This window comes from Clupea harengus, chromosome 5, assembly GCF_900700415.2.
Source record: "Clupea harengus chromosome 5, Ch_v2.0.2, whole genome shotgun sequence".
Lineage (NCBI taxonomy): Eukaryota > Metazoa > Chordata > Actinopteri > Clupeiformes > Clupeidae > Clupea > Clupea harengus.
Window position 1 is genome coordinate 29269229 of NC_045156.1, and position 13779 is coordinate 29283007.

Consider the following 13779-nt stretch of genomic DNA (forward strand, 5'->3'; position numbering starts at 1 on the left):
CAAATCAAATACTGTTTTGCTCCTGATCCACCAATCAAAACGGAGTATTATCATTTCAACGCGAGTAGCACCTCCGCTTCCGAGTATAAAAACAAAACGCAGGCATGGAGGTAAGCGCTCACCCTGAGACGACACTTTGCAGAGTTTGTGCAATTTCTCTTGTTTCCTCTATCATTCAGATATTCATTGCTTTATAAACAGTATTTTTAAAGACTCACTCCTTCCTTAGTAATACCTTACTGCACTTGCAGTAGGTCTATTCGTAGCCTATTCTAAGGAGTAATTTGCTCCACAATCTTTTAGAAAAGCTCGTAGCCCCGAGAGCTAGCCTAGCTAGCTACCTTTTCCAACTACAGCTAGCCCTTTTCTCCTTAACACCTAGCCTACCTTTACATTTTTTGATCATCCACCGCAACAAATAAAACACCAGCACTTGAATACTATTTTGTGCTGTCCCTGTCTACATTGTGTACAGTTCGTTTGGTTAGGAATCATTGCCTAGCACAGCCTTATCCATTGTTCGTGTGCAAGTCGTTCACAACCACACATACAAGAACACGACGTTGAAATTAGAACTTTATTAACTTCATACGCTGTATCAGCAAACAAACACAACATGGACAAGTTTCTGATTCGTAAAAGTCAGAAAGAGAAGCCTGTGGACTTCTTTAAACATAAACGTGATGGCCTCCAGCAACAACGAACCACCATGTCCAAGCATAGCACTATCTCCAAGCAGTGTCTGGAGCATCTTATGTAGTTGCTCATAGAATTGCTAAGCTTGGCAAACCCCATACAATTGCCGAAACACTGATTTTGCCGGCCACGCAACACGTTTAGAATAATGATAGGTATTGTGCTGAGTTTAGCTCCTATGTCAAATTACACTGTATCACGCCGAATATCAGAAATCAGTTTGGGTCCTATTTCAAAGAGGACTACCGTTCATTCGCCTGAGTTCGGGATCCATTTCTCTGCTCAGCAGATGAGCTGTCACTAGACATGAAAGAGCAGCTGAAGAGTGACAGTAGACTTAAGCATCTCCCCTCTTTCGTCATTCTTTTTTTTGTAAAGATCACAAGAGGCCCATAATAATAACAGTATCCTAATGATAGCAATAATACCACTTATTATTATTATGATAATAATACAATAATAATAATTGGTCGATAATCATTAATTATAATAATACCTACTATTACTGATAATAATAATAACAATAATAAAAATAAATAGTTATAATAATTGTCTGTATGGGCCTAACAATAACAATAGCCTAACCTTGACATGTCAGGCCTATCAATAACAATACACTATCTATCTATCTATCTATATATGGTGGTGTAGTTGAGGGCGGTGGCGGCGGGCCGCGGGTGGATGGGGGGGCCCCAACTACCCCTAACCAGCTTTGGGGGGGCCCAGCTTGCAAAAGTTTGAGAACCCCTGCTTTAGAAGAAGCCTTGGTCTGGCTTAGCTGACATGCTCGAGGGATTCTTAGTTACAGGCAAACACTGCCCTCTACTGAAAAGCATCCTAGCAGTCTGCCCTTAAACCTTAACTTCACCATCCGTCAAGGTTAGGCCTCTCTGCAACGGGCACCAGTTGGAAGACTCCTGTGGCCTACATAACAGACCCTGGCCTCAATTACCAGAAGTCACACGAGGGTCCTGACATGATTAATGTGAGTAGCCACAGACAGTGTACAAGCAGCAAGTATCATTCAAAGTATCATGTCAGATCATAGCACTCCGGAGGAAGTCAGGCAGAATTCATGTGCCGTCGTGTCTCTGCACCGTCTTGAAGAAGGATTTCAATTTCTGAATGTGGCTAAAAACCAAATCCTTGCCATCCCAAAATCCTTGTTTTGTTGAAATGTTGTTTGTCTATGTTCAGGTGAGAAATCAAATTTTGCTGAATGACAGGGCTGCTTGCCATCCCCTGCTTAGCAGCATTGGTGATATCCAAGAACATGGATTCCTAACTCCTGACTAGGATTTAAGCCCAACCCTCAGTCCCTATTCCTGTGATGGCACCGTGCCAAATGGCACAAGGGGATACTACGGCATACGATGGATATCAGTATTGAGGTCTACAACTGCCCTAAAGAAAAGCCCCACCGGGATACGCTGTTAGACAACACACTTCATCTACACCCAATTCATCTAGCAAACCCCAGGGCAGCCCATTAAACCATTGCAATACATCAACATAATCAAACAGAGCAAAAAATCTGGGTGATTTTTCATTGCCTTTAATCTTCCCACACCCGCAGCCCCCCTCCCCCATCCAGAAGAACAAAGTAAATCAGGCTGTAATCTCTCATCCTCCAGGGTTTTTGAGCGGCGATAACGAAGCGAGTGTTCACTTAAGGTACTGTGCTCTGACCTCCCGCTGCTGTGGATGTGTGCCGAACGTGAGAGAAGGGGGCTTGTGCTTCCCAGTCTCCCGCTTCCCACGCGGGGAGGGCATGGCGCTCACTTTCCCAAAGAGTCCACAGCACAGTGACCTTCAGTGACACACCGCCGGGAATGGAAGGCAGGACTTGTTCTAAGAGCACACCGCGCCGTACAACTCGCGGGCAAGAGGCATGGAGGAGCATCAGCAAGGCTAACGTAGGGGCGTGCAGTGAGACTGTAGCTTTTGTGTGAGTGTCCTCAGTTTGATTGGCGTAATCTCCTTTAATTTCACACCTCAGTCGGGTGTGAAATAAATGCTCCAGCCCCACCCCCACCCCCACCCCCCCACCAGCAACCCTTCACTGTTGTGTTCTCACACCTGCTTAGGATCCCAGTGAGACTCCCGTCCACCTGATTTGTATCTTGTCATTCATTCGACATTGAGATGCTAAGAATAGAAACACGGGCGCGGGGCAAAAAAATCATGCACAAGTCGGATGAATTTAATGAAGTGATAGAAAAGATTGGTTTCACATGCTCTATTAAAAGACAAAGTCAAATAGAGCAGAACTCTGAGGCTGTCTACTGATTTGATGCTCAGTAAATACCATTTTATTAGGTTAAATATAGGACACACAGATTTCAGGAGTTTTTTGGGTGCTGAAGTTGGGAGCTGAAATGGTAGCATGACATGCTTTTTTTAATTTTTTTTTATTTAAACACAGACACGCAAGCACACACACATACACACACACACACACACACACGCACGCACGCACGCACGCACGCACGCACGCACGCACGCACGCACGCACACACACACACACGCGCGCGCGCTAAAAGTAATCAGTTAGTCTTTGTTCTTCCTTTCTTTTCCAGGGAGCGAAAATGAAGAACGGCGAGGCTAAATCACATATGACCATAGGGCTAAGCTTTGATGGATGCTGACAAAGAGAAGCAAGAAAGTTTCCTTGCCTGGTTTTCCATTTAGACTCAATGTACTTTCACAGAGTAGACCCTGGATATCTTTGTCAGCCTCTTGGCTATCTATGAGATGAGCACCCCCCCCCCCCCCCCCCCCCCCCCCCCCCCAAAAACTCTCTTTTTAGTCTGAACTAAATTCTTTTGTGAGAATTCAACCCCCATACAAGGCCTGGGACCAAAAGGAGCTGTTTTTAATTCTCACACCCGTAATACTCAGCTGTTTTGGTTGGCAAGCGACCCAGCCTTCCATCAAGAGAGAACATGGGGTGATGTTCTATTCTGAAAGATCTGTATACAGAACGGATCTGAAGCTCCCTTCAGAGGAGGACGAGAGACACTAACTGCTGAAGCGCTCAAGCTAAAGCTCAGTGTAAACGTTTCTGCACCGACTCCAGTGGCTTCATTCCTTTACATGATGAATATGGATATAAAATGAGTATTTTAGAGATGTTAGACTGTTCAGACTACAGTACACTGGAGCAGGTACATTTTGAACACCCGTATGACACGACATGACGCATAATACTTCTTCATTTACCTGCACATTAAATCCATCAAAACATATTTTATAAATAAAATAGCTTACTAAGGTTTATAAATACAGGGGGGGCATGTTCCCTTCCTACTATCTAAACAAAGGTAAATAATAATGTAGTTTCAAGCAGCAATCAGAACATGGATTCCCTCTCCCCTTGTTGAATGAACCTGACAAAAGTGTTCAGCTCCTTATCATTGCTTTGTCTTATGTTACAACAGTGTCAATAGTATTGGTGTATTCCTCCTTCACAGCGTCTAAAAAGATCCTCTAAAAACTCAAACAATTTACAATGTAGAATGTACAATATAAAACCGCTTGGAATTTGGGCTATAGTGCACATCATGCATTTGTCAGTAGCTGCAGGTAAAGATGAGAAAAGGGATAGTCAACCCTGAGCCCATAGAAAGAGTAGTCTAAAAACGCCATAAGCACCGCTGACCTAGAGCACCACTGCCTGTGTAGCCTTACCCCTTGTTCACATGAGTGACACAGGAGGGAGACTAATGAGTGCTTCCTAGCTTGTAGTTACCAGGTTACAGGAGTAGACATGTAGGCTAGACACCGTTGCTCATTTGTTTCAGTAATGTGTGTCAGGCTGCCTTCAGTCCCATTTGGTAGTCGCCGTGTCGCTACGCTCAGTATTTGCATACAATAGACCTCTAGCCTATTTTCACCCGGGCCGCGTTGGCGATGCACCAGTCATAGTCTCTTGTCGCTGTAAATTGCCAACTCTCGTTGAAAATGAACAGCAGCTGGTTGCTTTGTCTCTCTGCTGTGTCTCTGCTCGTGTGACCAAGTGGTTAGTCTTAGAGATGAAATGACGATATGCACTTTCAGTGTTGTACAGTGATGAAGCCATAACGACGTAGAAGTGTTCCTAAAATATTGCTTCATTTGCCTGCTGGGTTGCTTTGAACTCTTCATAACCAAAGGCTTCATCAAGGAAGGGATGGGAAGTCAAAAATGTGATCCCGTGTGCTTCGATAGTTCTGAGCATAACCATCAACCAAACCTCGACTCACTGTTGGCATTAGAGGACTTCTAGTAGACATCTAAGAAGAATGGCATTACTTGGTGATAAACTGATATATGAGTTAAATGGTTGTAGGAATATAAAAGTATTCAGCACTGAAAATGCTGCAAATAAACAGACCACCATGGCAGGAAATCCAGAAATGCTTGCTTAGATTCAACACTGTTGTCACTGTGCAGAGTCCAAGAACAGGGACAATGAAATACAGTAAGCATCTAACCAGCAGTCTAGGAAGTAGCATTATTTACAGAGAAAGTGCAGGAGTGATCCAATACCACTGCCATGAGATGCTAGAAGGAATTTATGATGATTATACCTCACTGTAGAGGTATACTATACACACCATTAGCAGTTCATACACAAAGTGTCATACAAATACTTGGACTTCACACTACACGCACTTAACACTCTCAGGGTCCTGCAGTCATAAAACAAACCAATCCAGAGGTGCATCTGTTACATCTCATGAGCTTTTTAAGTTCCACAAAAGCAAGAGAGTTAAATTATTGATCTGACCCAAGTTGCCATTGTTAATTAATGAAGCCGGGTAGAGACACAACAACCTTAATATAATACCTGAACATGATCACTGTCAGGTCACGTTGTTGGATACGGTTTCCGAGTTCACTTTCTTCTAGGAATCTTACTACACTGAACAGTCCTTAAGTATTATCGGCACTCCCCTACAGCAAGTTTTTTTGTCAAACATATTACCTCCTCGATTAAGGATCTACTGGTTTCCCCCTCTATGGTAAGCGATGTTGTACAAATATTTGCCTAAATACTGGAGTTGGTAAACATAAAACATGAAAGAAATCTGCATTCTACTCCTGCACTGAACCACAGAGAGACAGTCAAAAAAAGAACATAATAATAAACTCCATGAGATATTTTAAGTCATTCCATTCTAGTTATATTCTGACAGTTACAATAACTTACAGTGTAATATAAATGTGTGGATTATTAATAAAGCTAAAAACCTACAAAAGCTAACAACCTGAGATAACACCCATGTGCATAAACAAGGACATAATATAGAAAACGCAGCTATTACTGAAATGTATCACCTTCAACGGTCCAGCTCCAAGAACAAATACCTCTACATCAACGCCATCTTCAAATCATACCCGTCCACCTCGTTACTAGAACACCTCGTTACATTCCTCCAGGCACACCTGTCTGAGCTGCTGACTGAGCTGCGTGAAACAGTAGCATCGGTCGGATCTCCAAGCCAGCTCCGGCTTGAATAATAGAGGTTGGGATGTCAGCACCAGATGGCCCTGAATCTTTATCGTACAGGACGGACTCAAGGTCAAAGGCAAAGATTAAATGACCAGTCGTATAACTATATCTATGACGATGAGGGGAAGCATGCGGCCCTGCGCCGGCAAACATGCATGCAGTCATTTTCTCCTAGACATGTCAGCTGCGAGTTCTGCAAGGCAACCAAAGCTGCTGCATGGACAAGATGAAAAGGTACTGAACACATTTAGCCCCCATCTGCATCTCTGATAATGCATGCCAATTCAGATGTGTACCGCACCTTCTGAAAATGAATGCAACAATTGCAACAATTTATGAAGACCTAATTTCTATGAGTACAGAGGCACTACGAATGAAGTGCAATGTTACTGCGTTTGGTATATGTTACACCATCTGAATTGAACAAGGAGGGAGGATGAAATCCTGCTGGGTAACTGTGATTATTACACATCATGAGCGATACAATCTGAGCGACCCCCAGTGTATCTGAGGTGGACAGGCCTTGATCTACCAACAGTATCAGAGAAAGGTATCTCATAAGAGAACAAATCCTCTGACGTGTCTGATTAAATCCACGCTGCTAATTGATGTCTCAGTTTGCAAAAAGCTCAAACACGAGCTCTTAACTACCATTCTACAGGCAGACAAGTTACATTTAACATTTTATGAGGATTATCATTCTTTAATAATGATCGTCTGCTCCTACCAAAAGACCCAGTGCAGTGCAACAGCATACCTCTCATCTGTACATCTTTGCCATAACAACAAACTCCCACAAACTTGTACAGCTGCAGGATCTACAGGAGGCTTTACCCCTCCCAGGGGAAGGGAGTCCAGTCAGAGGCCTTTCCTTAAGGTGGCAGGCCCTTTCTCTGCTCAAAACTACAGCCACAGAGACTTATGGTCACACACAGAATCTTCACACATACTGGCTGTAGTGGACAAGACAGACTGAAGAAACCTTTCGTGATTTCCAGTTATTCCTCAGGAAGAACTGGTTGTCAGTGTTTATGCTCAGACACCCAGGACAGATGAGAGTAAGGAGTGTGTGTACACAAAAGACATACTGCACTGCACTGCACAACATGCTACATACAAGCTCATGTGTACATGTAATAGAATCTATAGAAGTTGTAATACATTACAAATGGTCCCCGAAGATGACAATGCCTGTTTTATGACCTGTCACATACAGAAAAGAAAACTCTGACTAACAGCATCAAATTATCACCCGTACTTTTGACAACTATGAGTTTTAGACCAACTAACCAGAAAACAGCAGATCATTTAAAGTAACTCTACTAAAGAGATTAAAATCGCTCCAGCCAAGCAGCATTTGTGTTTAGCTCTGTGGTAAAAATAAACCTGTTTTTGTTTCTTCAGCTGTGAGGGTATTTTTTTCCATGTGCATTATGCCATCCTAGCAACTATAATCCTGACTGTAGTGGACAAGACAGACTGAAGAAACCTTGCGTGATTTCCAGTTATTCCTCAGGAAGAACGGGTTGTCAGTGTTTATGCTCAGACACCCAGGACAGATGAGAGTAAGGAGAGTTACTTTATCAGTGTGTGACTGAAGCAGCAGTATTCACCAAACTCAACCCATTTCAATACTGCAATATCCCATGAAACATTGTTACCCTGCATATTGTTCAGGTGAGTGGGGGGTCTTGAGTCCCACCAGAGGGCCAAGGTTTTACATATATGTGAGAATTACCCAGGGTTTCCATAGGAATCCAGTCCCTCTTGTCACATAACCCTAATACACACCAAGTTACACAAATACTTTTTAATCCCTATACAAAAGGAACAGAGGAAACATTTCACAACTAGAGCAAATGTATGCTTTCCAAGAAGTCTTTCTTATCAAAAACCTCTTAACTAAAGCTATTACTGACCACTACCAATAAGGACTAGCTTAGTCCTTATTGATCAATTACTTTCATATCTAGTTATACAAAAGGCCATAATAAAGTTATGATAAAAGACCATTTTCACAAACTTCTTTTTTTTGCATGCAAGCTTAAAGTTGGCTATATATTTAAGAAGGTTTGTTCAAATATACTGTGACTGAACAGTTTCTCATGGAGGCTGATACAGAGCATTGAAGCAGGAGGGAGTACTGTGATAAAATAGTTCTACTCTCATGGGAAAGTACAGCAACAACGAAGGGACAAACATATAACTCTTGAGGCCACAACAGCAGGAATACAGATTCTGTTCTCTGTTTAGAGCAAGGTAGCAAATGTTCACAAGTCAGTCAATCACGACATATAGGACACATTCAGCCGCAAATCCAGAAAGAACAGTCTTCATGGTTTCATACAGGAGGACACTTCTACACTGCTTCTGAACTTCTGTTCAAAGAAACTGCATCTGAAATATATTCTTAGGCCGTAATCCTTTCCCATTTACTGTTAAATACATCAAATAAGCACTGCCTGGACTGTACACTTTTACTTTATCACTTCACATCAATTGTTCAGTGGTACTGTATGTCCAATTGTCTGGAGTTTGACTATTTCATTCTTTGTCTAAATGTTTAACTACATCTGTGTAGCAGACACGTTTTGTTGATATAAATGTACTATAGAACTTAACTTGACTCGAGTTGTATGTATTATCAGTTAGTTCATGTGGTGTTCATATGGTATGAAAATAGACATTTGATATAAATGTACTATAGAAATTAACTTGACTTAAGTTGTATGTATTATCAGTTAGTTCATGTGGTGTTGTCATATGGTATGAAAATAGACATTTGATGAACTGAAACTTTTTTTCCAGAATGGCATTTACATATTACAGCTAATTCTTGACATTTGCAGTTATGGCTTGTTAGCCATGTTAAGTTTCTGTAAGTGATTAACTTAGTTGAATTCTTGGCTGACAGCCAGGACATATAAATGTTCTCATATGTTCTCATGTGTGTGAAGCCAATGTTTTTAAAAAAAGGGAACCATTTAGAAGGAGGCACTTTTGTAAGCTACTGATGTTTACTGCTATTGATAATAAAAAACATTATTATTGCTGTTGTTGTTGTTATGTTATTGAAGAGCTGTTTTTGAAGGTGATCAGAGTACAGATTTACCTACATGTCTGTGGAGGAATTTATTATCCACTCATAATTTGTACTGATGAAAAATATGCAGTTTCATATTTGAAAGCATCAACAACCCACATACAGTATGTGAGCAAGAGAGACATAACATGCATTTATGATCAATTACTTAAAGACTATTTTATACTGGATTCAACCTTGGCCAAGGAAGCTGCAAGCTGAGCAAGCCAACAGAGAACACACTGATCTAGTACAGCGTTGTAGAAATTAAAAAAAGGTTCAGAACAGCAAAATGGCTCTTTTGCCTTTTCTTAAGTTATATCTTTCCTGTAAAACTAAAGCATTAGCTCCATCAGCTAGTCAACATTGCCAAACTGCCTCAGCATAATCCACAACAAAAACACTTTTCCTTTGGATATCGTGGGATTTAGCTGGACTAAGGAGTAAACTGGGATTAGAACGTACTGTTTTATATAGCAGCTATGAAAAATAACAGCTTCTCAAACACTTGGTTGTTACAAGTTATTAAGGTAATTCCAAATAAAACAAACCTAAACCAGGTCACTCATGAAATACCTCACATTCAGCTCATTCATTCATCCAGTATCTGAAAAGTGGTATGAAAAGCTCACTTTGTCAGTGAAGTCTACAGAAACCTGGAGTGGAACATGGAGCAACTGTCACTAACTGATTTCGTATGCCTTCCACTGTGCAAGACTGCAGTACATTTAGGTGCTTGACCTACATGTAAGAAAAAAAAACCTGCTACTGTTCTAATATGCTTCAGAATGTTGTCATTTGGTTTGGATTAAATGGCCAGCCAAGGAGCCAACTAATGAAACAGTCAAAGCCGATTCCAAAACCTATTCTGAGACCTAAATCTCAGTCATACTGTGTCCCCAAAGGGGCATACGATATTACACACTGCTCTCTAGAACATGTTAATGGCAGAAGTCACTCGTGGTACTATGCTTTCCAAGCCTATTTACAGTATTTGTATGCACAACTTTTTTTTCAGTGTATTTCAGTTGACTGTCATTGTCATTTTTACTTGCAATTACAGACCTGCACTGGAGAAAGGTTGAGCCACTTCATTTTTGAATCTATGCATTAATCAGAACACCAGGGGTGAGTAACGGTCAGCCAAGCCAGGAAGCAGTGGATGCCTGTAGGGCGACAGTCAGTCTTAATTGGTTTGGGGGGGTGGGGGGTGGAAGTCAGTTGTAGCATGAATGTGTCAATCACAGCACTGGCCAGACCTGATCTGTTTGCACAAAATCACAAGAAAACAGCAGAACATCTCCCTTTCTAAGTGAAGACAGACACGTAGATCTGGATCTTTTCAAATGAATTATGTCACAGAATAGCAAAAAGAAGAAGCAAAAAAATCGGAGAGTTTATAATGGACACTGATTCCTACATACACGCACTATAAAAGTGGCATAGAAATGTCTGTCAGAGAACATTTTTGTAATGTCAGCTGGTAATGAAGAGTGTGAGCCCCTGTTACTCTACTGATCTACAGATCTACAACAATACATCAAATCAGATGAGACAATAGTTACTTACTGCATAGTGGTAATAAGTCAGCAAGAAGGAAAATAAGAAATGCTGTGCCATTGCTCACCCCTACATATTATTGACCAACAATGTTCCGATCAACAGCACTGAATATAAGAATCTGCACAACTTGTATCTCCTAAAAGAGATATCTATGGCTTCGGCCCTGTTGTGAATTAAAATGAAATGGCTGTGGATCAAATGAAATAGTTCAGCCTCTGTATGCCAATTCTCCACTTTGTGCCTTCCTAACAATGACCAAAATCATTCATTGCCAAACTGAGTCGGTTTGCATTTTACATGTCACTTCTTCCCCAGAAGACAGAGAGCGAACACAAAGCAGGCACGTTTGTGGCCTCAAAGGGACATAAAGGAATGTGAGTCAAGGACAGGGGATAGAAAGCCAAATGACATTACACATGGCTTATTCAAAATGAACATCAGAAAAGATGAGGAGACGGGGGGGGGGGGGGGGGGGGGGGGGTGAACAGAAAAGAGGGGGAAGAAAGAAGGGAGCGGTCAGAGAGATGGACACAAATAGAAAATACTCATGAAGGTCTCTAGACATCAATTAGATTATTCTTTGCTACGAGGGCACGTCCTTTGTGAAAAAAGGACAACACAATTCCCCCTTGTTCTGTTCAACTCCTCTGAAACTCCCAGACTCAAACACAAACATGTGATGTACAATCAGGAACTGTTCAACCGATGATTGAACAACGCAACACTAATGAACATTTTTCGTTACAATCAAATATTTGTATTACTTTAAAAACATCTTTTAAGGAACAGCCTTCTCAGTAGCTCTGCTGTCTCACAGACATACTGTTCCCAGAGATATTTAACGGAATGTCCGCATCAGACACTTTTCTTGTAAGATAACACAAATACACTTTTTCTTATGATATTTTGTAGCAGGCACTTGTGCACAAAGCCCACAGTGCAGGATCAAATCGCAGGCTGCTGGACCAGCTGGACATTGCAAACCAAACAAGTGTCAAATTACTTTTAAAGCTGATTAAGTATTTTCCATTTGGAGAAAATTTGACCCTGGGGTAACACCACAACAAAAACTACTGTTCAATGACATTATGGAACCTGGGATAAATAGTTATCAGTTCAGACTGATGTCTGGATTTGACCAAGGTTACTTACAGAGCATCATTTTTCTAAATACTTCTATATCTATAAAGTTATCTGGAATCATGTAATTGAATGTAGTCTGGTCATACACCAGTCTTTTGTTTTGCAGATGAATGTAAGGTTATGAGGGCATGTGCTCTCAAGTAACCTATTATTTACAGGAAAAGATTACCTGCTCTATTAAATTCACTTCAAGCAGCAGATAGTATATGGGCTGCCGTTTTTCCTATCAGTAGTGACAGTGACGTCGGAGCTAATTTGACTATTCATGGAGTTCATCTGATATCAAGTTTAAGATTTGTCACAGACACAGAAAGGAAATATCAGGTGTCTCGTGATTAAGGGCACTGAGGGGACACCACCGGTGTCTGGTAGTTGCATGGACATAGTTTACTGTAAAGAAAATCCTAAATGGCCTCACACGTAACGAGCTATTTACGTCTGGATGTCTATCTCCGTACATTAAGGACATTTCACTGTAGATTAGTTTACGACCGAGTTTCCATAAATCTATTCGAACCCCGAAAAATACCACGACATATTCTATGCAGTCCTTAAAAATGAGAACCACGGATTGTAATCAATAATACAATTTCCATTACTGTTGTCACGAGGCAATCCCTTTCGAAGCTGTTCTATTCTATAGCGTACAGTTGCTTAATGCTTAGAAGAGGTGGGCAAAGACACATCACGCCTTCACATGTCGACATTAGGTCAAGACAGAGGCACATGCAGCAAGAAATGAAAGAGTCCGGTCCTCATAATCCACTCAGATATTCGGGCAAGATGTGACACCAAAAGGGTTGCGTTGTATCCTGAGCAAATTTAGCTAGGAATTAGTCAGAAAAGCTCACAAATGTTTTCGTAAATGTGATTAAAAAAAATTCACAATAGTAATACATAGGCTTACCTCTGTAGCTCACCTCTGTCCGAGACGCACTGAGGGTGCTGGTGCTATGTGGCGCGTGCACACCTTCGTTTCGTGAGCCGCATACAGATAAGGAACATCTCCTTATCTGTCAGGCTTGAGTTTACTTCATCAAATAGAAGTAGGCTATGGTTTGTGAGCTACGTTCGACGTATTGCAAAAAAAAAAAAAATAGTATGGTAACAATCGAGAGAGTTGGTAGGCTACCAATAACTGTTCAAATAACAGGTCATTAAGTAAAATACAGTTCACCCCCAGGCTAGTCCCGGGTAGAACCCTCTGACACTTTAGGCACGTAGTTAGTCTCTGTAACTCTAAATAGGAGGGCAGTTGCTTGTTTGATACAGTAGCCTACATGAGAGACCGAAGGGCGGGTAGGGTCAGAAATCCAAGTTGCACATGATGCCGATTTTTTACCGCTCGCAACCCCTCCCCACCCCCCACAAATTCTAAACTGCATGGTAAACAGAAATTGAATGAGAATTCGAGTATGTATGGGAGTCACAAACCAGACATTTGTCCAGCAAGAGGTTTTAGTGAGCCGTGGTGGTACATCCTAACGTGTTAACATGTTCGTGCATGCGTAATGCATGTGAACGGAAACTCTGCCAAACAAACAGCACAAGTGAAAGAAGCTACGTAAATCGCGGCAATGCCTGTGCCAAGTTGTCTTCTTACCTATTTTTCTTTTCCTATTTGCGTGTGGTGGTCCTAAGAGCAACGTCCAGTGGGTAAAGGATTCTGTCCGAGAGGGCATGGGGGCCTGAAAGTAGATTTAAGTTACTTAGATTTTTCCATTACGTACCACACATGCAGGGCCTGGGGGAAGCTGAAAAGGGAGCGCACACTGTGAGGTTTTCATTGACAAAGGCA

The 13779-nt window shown here is 41.5% G+C and overlaps 1 protein-coding gene across 3 annotated transcripts in view; it reads right to left on the bottom strand.

Moving 5' to 3' along the window:
- atp2b2 (ATPase plasma membrane Ca2+ transporting 2) overlaps nucleotides 1–13743 on the bottom strand; it is a 119263-nt gene extending 105520 nt beyond the window's left edge. For 2 of the 3 annotated variants that reach the window (XM_042707912.1, XM_042707910.1), the window contains exon 1: nucleotides 12889–13208. The gene's annotated coding sequence lies outside the window, so the exon portion shown is untranslated. Of the gene's footprint in view, nucleotides 1–12888; nucleotides 13209–13584 lie in introns of those variants that run through there. The other variant, XM_042707911.1, reaches the window with a different exon arrangement.
- Between the last annotated feature and the right edge of the window lie 36 nt (nucleotides 13744–13779).